This window comes from Hemicordylus capensis, chromosome 4 (assembly GCF_027244095.1).
Source record: "Hemicordylus capensis ecotype Gifberg chromosome 4, rHemCap1.1.pri, whole genome shotgun sequence".
Lineage (NCBI taxonomy): Eukaryota > Metazoa > Chordata > Lepidosauria > Squamata > Cordylidae > Hemicordylus > Hemicordylus capensis.
This window is the reverse complement of record NC_069660.1, coordinates 93719177-93733874: the sequence shown is the minus strand read 5'-3', so window position 1 is coordinate 93733874 and position 14698 is coordinate 93719177. Positions and strand designations below refer to the sequence as shown.

The 14698-nt window shown below is 45.2% G+C and overlaps 1 protein-coding gene across 1 annotated transcript in view; it reads left to right on the top strand.

The window, feature by feature from the left end:
• Nucleotides 1-14698, top strand: part of NRDC (nardilysin convertase) — a 91126-nt gene that overhangs the window by 1787 nt on the left and 74641 nt on the right. The window lies entirely within an intron of this gene.

The window sequence follows — 14698 nt, the reverse complement described above, 5'->3', positions numbered from 1 at the left end:
AAGAGTGGGATATAAATGTAAAAATTAATTAAAATTAAAAATATTCTGTTTTAGAAGGCTAGTCCATATTTGCAGGTAATCACAGTGTCATTAACTTTTGTGTGAGATTCCCCACGCGTGCCTGCAGCAGCACTATGTTTTGATCTATTGCCAGGCTAAAAAGAGTGAGCTCATGAGAAACTTGTTTCTCATACTGCCCAATCCTCCTTCCTGCAGCCGGGTTACAGTTTTTGGTCCTATGAAGATGTTATGAAAACATGCATAAGAACATAGGAAGCCACCATATACTGAGTCAGAACATAGGTCCATCTAGCTCTGTATTGTCTACACAGACTGGCAGTGGCTTCTTCAAGGTTGCAGGCAGGAATCTCTCTCAGCCCTGTCTTGGAGATGCCAGGGAGGGAACTTGGAACCTTCTGCTCTTCCCAGAGCAGCTCCATCCCCTGAGGGGAATATCTTACAGTGCTCACATGTAGTCTTCCATTCAAATGCAACCAGGGCAGACCCTGGGGGACAAGTCATGCTTGCTACCACAAGACCAGCTCTTCTCTCCTGGATGCTGTATCTAGGTACAGTGTTCATGAGAGGACTTTGGTGGTGGTGGGGAATAGAAGAAGTAACGTTGTCAGGTCAGCAGGCCATTCCAGGGGAAGGGTAGACAGAAATTTAATAGCTGTCTCCCCTTCTGGCTGTCCTGTTAGCTCTGTGACCTCAGTGAGCACTGCCAACAACCACATAGTCTTACCTTGCTCCTTTGCAATGCCAGGTTGGTCCAAAATAAACCTGAAGTCATCCATGATTTGATTATGGATGAAGGGGCTGACCTGGTGTGCATCACTGAGACTTGGTTGGGGGAGGCTAGTGGCCCAGTCTGGTCCCAGTTTCTTCCTCCAGAGTATTCTGTAGAGGAGCAGGTGAGGGGACATGGGCAGGGAGGTAGAGTGGCTGTGGTCTGTAAGGATAACATCTCCCTTACCAGGGTTCCTGTTAGGGTATCAGACCATATTGAATATGTGTACTTAAGTTTGGGGACCAGGGATAGATTGGGACTTCTGTTGGTGTACCGATCGCCCCGCTGCCCAATGGAATCCCTTACTGAGCTTATTTTATTTATTTATTTATTTATTTATTTGATTTATATACCGCCCTTCCAAAAATGGCTCAGGGCGGTTTACATTGAGTTGGTTGCAGAACTTGTGTTGGGAGTCTCACAGATTTTTGGTACTGGGGGACTTCAATGTTCATTTCAGGACCAATTTGTCTGGGGCAGCTCAGGAGTTCATAGCGGTGATGACAACTATGGGCCTATCCCAAGTGGTCTCTGGACCGACGCATATTGCAGGTCACATGCTTGATTTGGTCTTTTACTCTGATCAGGGTGGTGTTCTGTGGGTGGGGATTCCTGTGATTTCCCCATTGTCATGGACGGACCACCATCTGGTTAAGGTCGGACTTACGACCACTGCCTACTTCCGCAGGGGCGAGGGGCCTATTAGAATGGTCTGCCTGAAGAGGTTATTGGATCTGGTAGGATTCCAAGAAGCCTTGGAGGGATTCATTGTTGGCTCTGCCGGTGATCCTCTTGATGCCCTGGTTGAGAATTGGAACAGTTTGCTCACCAGGGCAGTAGACACGATTGCTCCTAAGCGTCCCCTCCGACCCGCTTTAAAACTGTCCCCTTGGTATGCAGAAGATCTATGGGGGCTGAAGCGGCAAGTGGAGAAAGACTTGACTCGAATTTGACTGATTATAACATAGAACATATTTAAAGATCTATGCTCAGGCAATACATGTGGCAAAGAAGCAGTTCTTTTCTGCCCGTATTGCCTCTGAGAGTTCGCGTCCAGCAGAGTTGTTCAGGGTTGTGAAGGGTCTAGTATCTGCCCCCGCTCCCTTGAATCAGAATTTGGAGTTGTCAGTTACCCACTGCGATGTGTTTAAAGAATTTTTCGCAGATAAAATCTTTCGGATTCGGGCCGACTTAGACGGAGACTCCACGATTAATTTGATGTCTGAACTGGAGGTGTCCAACTACTCCTCTTATATGATTTGACTGGATCCGTTTCAGTTTGTGACTCCTGAGGTTGTGGACAAGCTGCTTGGAGCGATGAGGCCTACCACTTGTTCTGTTGACCCTTGTCCAACATGGCTTGTTCTGTCTAGCAGGGAGGCTGTTGTAGGTGGCCTGGTGGAAATAATAAATGCTTCTCTGAGGGAAGGCAGGATGCCTCCTCGTCTTAAGGAGGCAATTATTAGACCTCTTCTAAAGAAACCTGCATTAGATCCTTCAGAGTTGAGCAACTATAGGCCTGTCTCCAACCTTCTGAAGCTGGGCAAGGTAATTGAGAGAGTGGTGGCCTCTCAGCTCCAAGTGGTCTTGGAGGAAACTGATTATCTAGACCCATTTCAAACTGGTTTTCGGGCGGGCTATGGGGTGGAGACTGCCTTGGTCGGCCTGAGGGATGATCTCCAATTGGGAATTGACAGAGGAAGTGTGACTCTATTGGTCCTTTTGGAACTCTTGGTGGCTTTCGATACTATCGACCATAATTTCCTTCTGGAACGTCTGCGAGTGTTGGAGGTGGGAGGCACTGTTTTACAGTGGTTCCACTCCTACCTCTCGGACAGATTTCAGATGGTGTCGATTGGAGATTGTTGCTTTTCAAAATCTGAGCTTATGTATGGTGTCCCTCAAGGCTCCGTACTTTCTCCAATGCTTTTTAACATCTACATGAAACCGCTGGGAGAGATCATCAGGAGACTTGGAGCTGGGTGTTACCAGTACGCTGATGACACCCAGATCTTCTTCTCCATGTCAACTTCTTCAAGAGCTGGCATGTCCTCCCTAAATGCCTGCCTGGAAGCAGTAATGGGCTGGATGAGGGAGAATAAACTGAAGCTGAATCCAGATAAGACAGAGGTACTTATTGTGCGGGGTCAGAACTCTGGAGATGACTTTGATCTACCTGTTCTAGATGGGGTTACACTTCCCCAAAAGGAACAGGTTCGCAGTCTGGCAGTACTTCTGGATCCACACTTCTCTCTGGTTTCTCAGGTTGAGGTGGTGGCCAGGGGTGCTTTCTATCAGCTCTGGCAGATATGCCAGCTGTGCCTGTTTCTTGAGTTCAGTGACCTCAAAACAGTGGTACATTTGTTGGTAACCTCCAGACTTCTGTAATGCGCTCTGTGTGGGGCTGCTTTTGTATGTAGTTCAGAATGCGGCAGCCAGGTTGGTCTCTGGGTCATCACGGAGAGACCACATTACTCCTCTGTTGATGGAGCTACACTGGCTGCCAGTAGGTTTCTGGGCAAAATACAAAGTGCTAGTTATAACTTAAAGCCCTAAACTGCTTAGACCCTGGGTAGTTCAGAGAGTGTCTTCTTCGCTATGAGCCCCACCACCCATTGAGGCCACTTGAGGAGGTCCATCTCGAGTTGTCACCAATTCGTTTGGTGGCTACACAGAGACGGGCCTTCTCGGTTGCTGCCCTGAGGTTGTGGAATGTGCTCCCTACTAAGCTACGAGCCTCCCCATCTCTGGCAATTGAAAAAAAAACAAACTTCTGAAAACACATATCTTCAACCAAGCTTTCTCAGCTTTTTAAAACTTGTTTTTAAATTGTTCTGGCTATATAATTGTTGTTTTATGCTGTTATATAATTTCTGTTTTAATTGTTGATTGATTTTAATGGTGTTGTTTTAATGTAAACCACCCCGAGCCTTTTGGAGGGGCGGTATAAAAATTTAATAAGGAAAAAAAAAAGTCTCCTCATGCACCAACATGCTAATTAGTGCTGTCCTCAAATTATACCCGAGTACAGCATTTGTGTGAGGAAAAAAATGCTGTACTAGGGGAGAGATTCTTCCTGTGATTCCAGATACTGGGTACCCAACATTTGTGATCATGGGAAGAATCTTTCTTTTGAGTACAGCGTTGTCTTCTTAGACAGAAACCTAGGTACACTGTCCACATTTTCATCATTTCCTTCTGAGGTTTAGCGTTTCAGTGCCTATACCACTCTGCAAGGGTGATATTAAAATGGTCTGCCTCTGGAGACTGATGGACTCCAGTGAATTCCTAAGGGCTCTGGTGGATTTTCCAGCAAGTATGACAGGCACTCCTGTCAAAGCTCTAGTTGCTCCCTGGAATGTAGAGAGAGCTCAGGTGGTTGACATGATTGCTCCCAAGCGCCCTCTCCTGCAAAGCAGAGCCCTGCAGCACCTTGGTATACCCCTGAGCAGTGTTCCCTCTAGCAGAAAATTCCAGATATTCTTGACTACAACTCCCAGCATCCTCAGCCAAAGCTCACTGCAGCTAGGGATTCTGGGAGCTGCAGTCAACAATATCTGGGATTGCTTCTTACAGGAAACACTGCCCCTGAGCTAAGGGTGATGAAGCAAGCTGGGAGATGACTGGAACGCACGTGGAGGAAAACCCAGGATGAGTCTGAGCGAACAGAGGTTAGAGCTCATTATTGAGCCTATTCTGTGGCAGTGATGGAACAGAAGAAATATTTCTTTTCATCCACTTTTGCATCCTCCCAATGTCGCCCAGCGAGGCTTTTCCAGGTGATGCGAGGCCTCTTGAAATCTGGCCCAGGATAAGATGTATTAGAACTCTCGGTAGCACTCTGTGATACATTTGCACTTCACTTTGAGGGTAAAGTTGTTCTTTGCTAGGAGTTGGACTCTACAGCTTATGCAGTGTTATTGAGAGAGTTTTACTGGGAGAGTTTCAGTTATTGGTGCCCGAGGATGTAGACAAGGTGTTCAGTTGTGCTCGGCCGACCACTTGCATGCTTGACCCTTGCCCTTCATGGTTTATTAAATCTAGTAAGGAGGGAATTTTTAGCTGGGTCCAACGAGTTCTAAATGCCTAATTGAGACAGGGAGTGGTCCCAGCTTTCTTGAAGAAAGCTATTATTTGACTACTCCTAAACAAACCTAGTCTGGACCCAGAGGATGTAAACGATATGCCTGCAGCCAATATTTGCTTCCTGGACAAGGTGTTTGAGCACATAGTGGTTGATCAACTCCAGACTCTCTTGGAGGAAACAGTTTATCTAGATCCATTTCAATCAGGCTTCAGGCCTGGCTTTAGAACAGAAACTGCTTTGGTCACCCTCTGGGATGACCTGTGTAGAGAGAGATGAGGAGTGCAACCCATTTAATTCTGTTGGACCTCTCAGTGGCTTTTGATACCATTGACTATGGTATCCTTTTGGAAAGGCTGGCTGAGTTGGGTGTGGGAGGCACTACTTGGAGGTGGTTCTGTTCTGCTTTCAAGGCCAGTTTCTAAAAGGTGGTGCTGGTGGATTACTGTTTAACCCCTTGGTAGTTGTGCTTTGGGGTTCTGCAGGGTTCCATTCTTTCCCTTATGCTGTTTAATATTTACGTGAAACCTCTGGAAAGGTCATCCGGAGATTTGGCCTGAGGTGTCATCAGTTTGTGGATGACACTCAGTTGTATTTCTCTTTTTCATCAGACACAGGTGAGGCAGTGACTGTCCTGAATCAGTGCCTGGATGCAGTAATGGACTGGATGAGGGTGAACGTTGACTCAGTCCAGACAAGACAGGAGTACAGTTGGTCAATGGTTCCTCATGTTCAGCCTGTTCTAGATGGGGTTGCATTCCCCTGAAGGACCAGGTTTGCATTCTGGGGTCACTCATCGATCTAGCATTGTCACTAGAGGCTCAAGTGGCCTCTGTGACTTGGAGTGCCTTTTATCAGCTTTGGCTTATATGCCAACTGGCAGTACTTGGATAGAGATAACTTGGCCACAATTACTCAGGCTCTGATAACCCCTCACTTAGATTACTGCAATGCTTTGTACATGGGGTTGCCTTTGAAAACAGTCTGGAAATTGCAGCTGGTACAAAATAGGGCTGCAAGATTATTAACTGGGACTGGACACTTTGATCTTATTATGCCAGTGCTTCGTCAGCTGCACTGTCTCCCACTCCCATTTCTGGGCCCAGTGGTGCTGGTTTTAACCCTTAAAGCCTAAATAGCTTAGGACTGGGTTACCTGAGAGAGTGCCTTGCCCCATATGTCCCAACTCGGACCTTAAGATCTTCTTTGCAGGCCCTGATCCGAGTGCCCTTGCTAAATGAGGTGAGGTGGGTTGCTACTAGGGAGAGGGCCTTTTTGGTGATCACACCCTGTTTATGGAATAGCCTCTCCAGTGAGGTTCGCCTGGCAGCATCACTTTGTTCTTTTAACGCTAGGTGAAGACCTTTCTGTTTATTCCGGCTTATATTGGGGTGTGTGTTGTGTTACGTGTTTTTATTGAATGTTTTAATGTGCTGTGAGCGGCCCAGAGAACAATTTGTTATGGGGCAGCTAACAAAGTTTATTTTTATTCTTATTATTACATCTGATGGGCTTTTGATTTGAGATTTAGGTAGACCTGCCTGCTGCCAAAGTAGAACTGATGATACAGTTCTCCAGAGTTTGATATGGGACTGGTCAGTTTCAACTCTGAGTAAATCTCTTCTTTGCAGGCTGACCACTCCCCAGTTGTTATGGTGAAGTGTGTGCCATTTTACTGCAAAATTTCTTTTAAAGAAACAAAATGCATTTTATTGCCCTATAATTAATTTCTGGACTCTATCCTGTTTTGCTTCTATAGCATATGTATTGCAAGTATTGCTTGCAGTTTCCTCTTTCCTTGTGTAACCAAAACCTGAACCAGTAATGACTTGGCTGAGCTGGGTCCCGTCCTCTGCATTCAGCATGATCTAACTCTGATCTAGATTATTATCTTGGTTATCTGTAATCTGATTTTGTTAAAACAGGTGACTTGTGTCTTGTAAACTGAAACTATTTTGCTGCTTATTATGTAACAGAAAGGGATAGTTTGACAGAAAGGAGAAAAGCATTTAGGATTGTGTTTATTTTAAAACATTTTTTATTCCGCTTTTTCTGTATGTTACGGCCCACACAGCTTACAGTCTTCAGAAATGAACAATATGTTATGTGATAATTAAAGGAACCATGTATAATAACAAAATAAATGACAACAAAACAGCATCCTAGCAATTCAAAACTACTGTATGCAAGGCAAACAAAAATGTACAGAGGCTCCATTCAGTCCAAACTGAACCTTGTGAAATAACCTTGTCTTCAGTAAACACCAGAAGGAAAGCAAGGTGGGGACCAAAGAAGCAGGCCCAGCCCAAATTCTCTATTGCTTGAGGTGGCAGGGTGAGTAGCTGCCTTTATGATCATCATACACACAGCATCCTTCTATCTTCTTCTCTCATGACCCACTTTGTCGCTCCATGGCACTCACAGTGTGCTGCACACCGAGCCCTTACTGCCCCATTCTTTTTACTTGGTCATGGCAATCATTGCCCCTCTTGCTCTTTGTCCTCTTGCCCTGCCTTTTGAAAAGGCAGAGGGTGCCTTTTAGTGACTTAAAGGCACTTTCTGCTGCCCCATTTCCTGCCCTTTGCCTTTTGAGTGGATGGAGGAGGATGGTGGTGGTGATGATGAGATAGCATTCAACTGGATTTATCATGAGATTTCCTTCCATGATGATTTAGCCATCTGTCTTCTCTTTGCATTTCTCTTAGCTTCAAGGAAAACCATGGGGCTGCATGAGCTTGAACAGTGTAGAAATATTATATTATATTTTTTCTAAAAGTATCTGGAAATGATTATTGAATATTGCACAGATTACTGACAATATCCTTTGGAAGTATAAGAAGATGTACCTTAAGCAGGTACATTGGAAAGATGGCCATTGATTCTCACGACATGGCTGACTTCTGAGGTTTATAATTGAGGTGGAAGTTCAGTAAGCATTTATAAATATTTATACCCTGCCCCTCCAGTGCATTACTGCTCAGGGTGTCTCACAACATTAATAAGATAAATACAATATAAAGTAAAAGATTAATAAAATTAAACAGGTTAAAAGATGAAGCTAAAACCATGTTTACAATAACTTTGTTGTTAAAAAGCTAAGAACTAAAAAACCTACAAGATAAAAGCAGCAGATAAAATATTTAAAAGCCTTTAAAAATATGTCTTTATTATTATTATTTTAAGACACTGAGGGAGGGAGCATGGTGAAGCTCTTCTGGGCGGGCGTTCCAAAGCAGAGGGGCCACAACTGAGAAGGCTCTGTCTCTACTCCCTGCTAACCAGATCTCTGTTAGGGGCGGGGCCTGAGATTCTGAATGGAGGGCCCTGGCAGGTTTGTATGGGCAAATGTGGTCCGAAAGGTATCCTGGCTCCAAGCACTATAGGGTTTATGGATGTGCACAAATTTCAAGCTAGAAACAAAATGCAGACGGCTGTAATGTTTTGTTGAAACAGCAGTCAACCCAGTTGTTTTGACAAAACAGAACTCGAAATGTTTTAAGTGTTTCGGCCATAGGAAACAATGGGGAAACTCAGGTCATCCCATTGTTCCCCATGGGTAACTCCTAGTGACACCAAAGTGGGTTGGGTGGTAGGCAGTGATGGGTGCTACCAACCACCCAGTGCACAAAAGAAATGGGCAAGCAGGTGATTTTAAAGGGTGTTTTGTTTCGAGCTTGAAACACTCAAAACAACCTGTTTTGAGCCGAAACATTTTTCACATCCCTAATGGGCTTTCAAGGTCAAAATCGGCGCCTTGAATCTAGCCTTGAAGCGGACTGGTAACCACTGAAGCTGCCAGGTGCAACACTCATGAAGTGACTTGCACCCACAAGCATCCTTGCAGCAGCATTCTGGACCAGCCGAAGCTTCCAAACTGTCTTTGTTGCAGCTGTCCAATCTGGACATCTGCAAAGCATGAGTGACTGAGGTCAGGTCTGACATCTCCAAGCACGGTTGCGGGTGAGAGGTGCTGGTAAAAAGCACCTCTGCACGCTGCTGCTACCTGTGCCTCCAGTGACAGCATTATGTCCAGAAGAGCTCCCAAGCTGCGGACTTGGTCATTGAGTGGGATTGTGGCTCTGTCCAAGACCAGATTTACCTCACTGTTCAGATAATCAGTTTTACCAACCCAGAGCACTTCCATCTTACCTGGATCCAAACCTCTCCCTGGTGTCCTAAGTTGAGGCGGTGGCCAGAGGTGGTCTTTATCAGCTTTGGCTTATATGCCAGCTGTGTCCGTTTTTTGAGATGAATGACCTCAAAACGGTGGTACATATCCTGGTGACCTCTAGGCTGGATTACTGCAATGTGCTCTATGTGGGGCTGCCTTTGTATGTAGTCCGGAAGCTACAGATGGTCCAGAATGCGGCAACCAGGTTGGTCTCTGGGTCATCTAGGAGAGACCATATTACTCTTGTGTTGAAAGAACTGCACTGGCTGCTGATACATTTCTGGGCAAAATACAAGGTACTGGTTATTGCCTATAAAGCCTTAAACAGCTTGGGCCCTGGGTATTTAAGAGAACGTCTTCTTTGTGATGAATCCCACCACCCACTGAGATCATCTGGAGAAGTCCGTCTGCATTTGCCACTGGCTCGTCTGGTGGCCACTCAGGGACGGGCCTTCTCCATTGCTGCCCCTGGACTTTGGAATGCACTCCCTGTTGAAATAAGAGCTTCCCCATCTCTGGCAACTTTTAAAAAGGCCCTGAAGACACATTTATTCACCCAAGCTTTTAATTAAATATATGGTTTTAAATTTTTAATGTTGGTTTTAAATGGTTTTAATGTTAATGATTTTAATGCTTAAAGGATTTTAATTGTTTTGTTTTTTATTTTGATGTAAATCTCCCTGAGCTATTTTTGGAAGGGCAGTATATAAATCAAATAAAAATTAAGTTTCAGCTTGTTTGCCACATCCAGCTCAGAACAGCCTCCAAGTCCTGGTTCAGAGCATCCACTGTCTTCCTGGCGTCTGCTGACTTAAATGATAGGTAGAGCTGGGTGTCATCCACATATTGATGGCACTGCAGCCCACACCCATGGATGAACTCCCCCAGAGATTTCATTGTAGATGTTAAACAGCATAGGGGACAGAATGGATCTCTGCTGATCCATAAGCCAATGGCCAAGGGGTGGAACAGGCTTTCCCCAGCACTACCTTCTGAGTATGACCCTCCAGGTAGGAACAGAGCCACTGTATAACTGTGTCCTCAAGTCATCCATCAAGTCATCCATCAGGGAGACCAAAGCAGTTTCTGTCCCATATCCCGGGCAGAAGCCAGACTTCAAAGGATCTCAGATTCGTCCACAGCTGCCTGGAGCTGAGATGCCACCACGCTCTCCAACACCTTGCCCAAGAAGAGGAGGTTAGAAACTGGCTGAAAGTTATTTAAATAATCTGGGTGCAATGAGGGCTTTTAAAGAGGGCCTAATGACTGCCTCCTTCAGCTGAGGGAGGACCATCCCCCCTCCTTCAGGGAGGCATTCCCCGCCACCCATGGACTCAGTCCCTCCCTAGCAGCCTTCACCAGCCATGAAGGGCAAGGGGTTGAGCATGCACATGGTAGGACTCAGCCTTCCAAGTAGCCTATCCACTTCCTCAGGCAACACAGTCTGAAAGCCATCCAATATAAGATGACCAGATGGTGTGTTGGTAATGTCCAGTTCCAGTGCTGCAGAAATTTTAGCATCCAAGTCAGAATGGATATGAACAATTGTATCCGCAAAGTGTAACACAAATTGATCACAGCAGGCAGCCGAAGGTTCCATTTGATGGTCTTTGGGGGCCTTCAGATAGGAGACCCTGAACCACTCAAAAGGCTTCATTGGACAACATCGAGTGGACACGATGGTGGCAGAAAAGTAAGATTTTTTTGTCACCATCACCGCCATAGAATAGGCCCTAATGTGGGCTCTAGCCTATCTTTGGTCACATTCATTCTGAGTTTTTTGGCAATAACATTCAAGCTATCTACCAGCTTGTTTCGTTGCCTGCAACTCACCTGTATACCATGAGTTGCTTGGACTATACTTTATATAGTATAAATTGTGTATATCAACATTACATCTTGAATATGGACATAATTATTATGAAATATTTTAAGGGAGATGGGATCTTTTTAAGTTGAAATTAAATTTATGAATACTACAAAGAAAAGTTTAGATATCTTCTACTAGTATCTTAAATATTCGTGTTTGGGTTTTCTTTTGGGGGGCAAATGTCATTCTTTGAATGATTAAAATGAGCTAATGATGACAAGGGACCCTAGGCCTTTATCATTACTATGACTCAGAAGGTAAATTGCACAGAAAAGTATGGCTGATAATATATTCTTAGGCCTATGAACTAGTTAAGGATTAAGTTAATACTGTAAGTGTTGCTATCATTTTTTAACCTATTTTCCTTGAGAAAAGTAAGCTTATGAGATCAGCTAGCATTCCATGTGTGCGTGTATGTGTCCCCTGCCCCCTATCAACTTTGCAATGCCTGGACCAATATGAACCAAATTGGGTAGAGTTGTAAGGACACATAGGGACACATGGAAGGCATAGTTTGTAATGATGTCATCCACCCCAATTCAATTTGGCAGGCGCATAAATGTTTGAGGCACAAGTGGGCTAACTTGTGAACTGTATAACCAATTTGAAGTAAATTTGGAACAGTTTTAGGGACACCTTAATGGTGTAGTTTGTGATGATGTCATCCACCCCGATTCCAGATGGCAGACATGTAAACATTTGTGGCACAAGTAGGCTAACTTGTGGATTGCCTAACTGATTTGGACCAAATTTGGTGCCGTTGTAGGGATAGTGAAAGGAAAGTAGGCAGATTAATTCTTACCAGAACTGCTTGTTTTAAAAGGCTGTAAGATATCAATTTCTTCATACATTTTTAAGAGGAATGGATTTTGATAATCTACTTTTATTTAAAGATATATCTGATTTCTTCTAGGTCAGAGATGATCAACTTCTTAAGTCTGTGGGTTGGCCTTGCCTTAGCCAAACTGCTCAGGGAATGGACCATCTAGACATGACATAATTTCTCTCTTCTTCCCGAGACCCAAAGGCTGCCCCATCCGTTGGTTCCATGAGTTGAGAGGCTTTCCCCTTCTCGCAGAATGCACATTACTGCTACTTACCTGGCAGGTGGCCCTTTCATTTCCTGGGAGGGGTGCCTGTAAGGTAAGGAGCAGTTTATCATCTCACACCTTTCACTGTCTGCTGCAGGGAAGGGTGGTGGGTCCCAGGAGATCATCATATTGCTTCCTTGCAGGTGCCTTTCCAGTTGAGAGCATCTGATCCAGTTAATGAGAGATAATTCCTAAGACCTCTGGGATGACACAGAGACTTCCAGGATGATCTTTTATTTGCCAAAGGGAGGATTGTTGGGTTTAAAGGAGCACACAACTCTCCTTTGTGCTGAATCATTGCTGATCATTTTGCTCCGTGCTTGATTCAGACTTGTATTTCAAACACCCAGCAGGCACCCCTCCCATCAGTAAATGAGAGGTTGCTATACAGGTCCTCTGCCTTTCCAGTATCATTTGCCGATATGAGAGAGACCTGACGTAGAGATAGAAAAAGACTAGATTACCACAAAGCCTTCATTTCTGATTTACAGCTGCCATTGGTTGTGATTCTATCCCTGCACCTCTGGGGTGAAAGCCCTTTATACTTTGCATTGGCAATTAGTGTGGCAAACAGTTTATTTAATATTAGATGTGTCATTATGGATTACATAAGAACAGCCCTGCGGGTTCAGTCCCAGGGCATATCTAGTCCAGCATCCTGTTTCACACAGTGGCCCACCAGATTGGTGCTTGCAAGGAAGAAGCAACACATGACTTTCATCAGATCTTCTCCACGCTTCTCTGTGCTGGATTGTGAATGCAAGGCACTGCACTGCTTTTTATCTTTGCAGCCATCCATCCAAAGAGGAGTGTCTACCAGGGAAGAAGATGTAGCACATCTTATAATCTGATCAGGAGAGATGAGGCAGGGGATAGGTACCAGATGTGGCCTGTGACACATCTTAGCCATTCCTGTCTTGGTTTCTAGGTCTTTTTTTCTCAGTAATATTTGTTCCTTTTAATTCTTAGTGTGCTATCTATATTATTCATATTAGATATTCTAATATTGCATACTATATTTACACCAGAGACAGACCTTCTACTTGTAGTGTCTGGTTTTACTAGACACTGTGAGTTAATGTTTCTAGTCTGGAAGAGTGGATGCTTTTGGGGTGGGCTTGCTTTTTGCTTCATCACTGAGGGTGGGGCAGCTACAACATCCACTGATATCAAAGAGGGCACAAGGTAGCTCCATCAATCCCCACTGCTTGTGAGTATTCTAATTGCCATTAAGTCAAGCCAGTGTGGCCCTCCAGAGTAGACATCAACTACAGAGTGGGACTCATTCTAGGATGGACGATTTATATTTGAAAGCCTGTTCCTGATGAAATGAAAAAACATCTTTATTCAAATGAAGCCCTCAGTGATAGAAAGCCTAGAACAGGTTTCCCCAAACTGCGGCCCTCCAGATGTTGCTGAACTACAACTCCCAGCATCCCTAGCCACAATTTATTGGCTTGAGGCTCCGTTCGGGAGCCAGACCCCACCCCCTGTGTCTGACGGCAGACCGGGGGGGGTGGCTAGCCCTGCGTCTGACGTCAGACGCAGGGGGTGGGGTCAGCAGGGCGGCCGCGGCCGCGCACAGGCCACTGCCAGTCCCACCCTGCCTCTGGACGTAGCCTCACCTATATTTCCACCAATATAGTTTGTTATATAGTGCAAATATCCAGACTCCCACATGCAGTAGGCAAAACATCCGCAGACCTGAGGATGTGTTTCATGGTCAGATCTGCTATATTAAAGAAACTGAAAGAAATTGGTAGGGATGTGCGAACTGGTTCGACATCGAACTGGTCCGGCTTGAAGTCTCGACATGGAACCAGACCAGCCCTGTTTCCCCCCCGGCCAGCTTGAGGCTGGTTCAGGGTTTTGAAGATAGAAAATTTTAAGGACTCACTTCCTCTGTGTGCGTGTGCGTGTGCGTGCGCGCGCTGCCTCACAAGGTCTCCAGTGATTACTCCTCACCCTGGTCTCGAAACGGCCTGGTTTGGGTGGTTTTCGGCCCGTTCTGGGCCTCTATGTACTGGTGGAGGCCACTTTGGAGGCTGCCGCGCATGCACAATGGCCATCTGTGTAACCCTGGTCATGCAAATGGCCCTTGTACATGTGCAGTGGCCTCTAAAATGGCTGCCACCAGTACACAGAGGCCTAGAATGGGCCGAAAGCCATCTGAACTGGGCCGTTTTGAGACCGGGGGAGGGAGAACTGCTGGAGACCCCCTTGCACCTGCGGCGGCACCCCTGGAGGTGGTGAGTTAATTTAATTTAATTGTTTTTACATTTGAACTCCCGAGCTGGGGGGTGTTTGGGGTGCACAAAACGAACATTCCCGGTTATGTTCGAGTCTGGTTCAGACTCTAACCAAACCAGGCAAATCAGTTTTGTGCACACCCCTACAGCCTGTGGCCATACATTTCAACTCAGGCAACCATAGTCTCACTGCTATTGAAATATTTCCTATTGAGCAACATTCACCTCGTGAGACACTGGGTAAACAAGAAATTTTTTGGATTTATAGATTCAGGATCCTTACATCTTAATGATTGAACTTGGAAGATAACATACAAAATCGACATGCCACATCTGTCTATTCTTTTCCTGCCACCTGCCCTGGCACTCTGCTAATAAATAATTCTTAACTGCCACCTTGTCAACTTTATGTTTTTTGTTTAATCCGTCTGTGGCTGATGAAG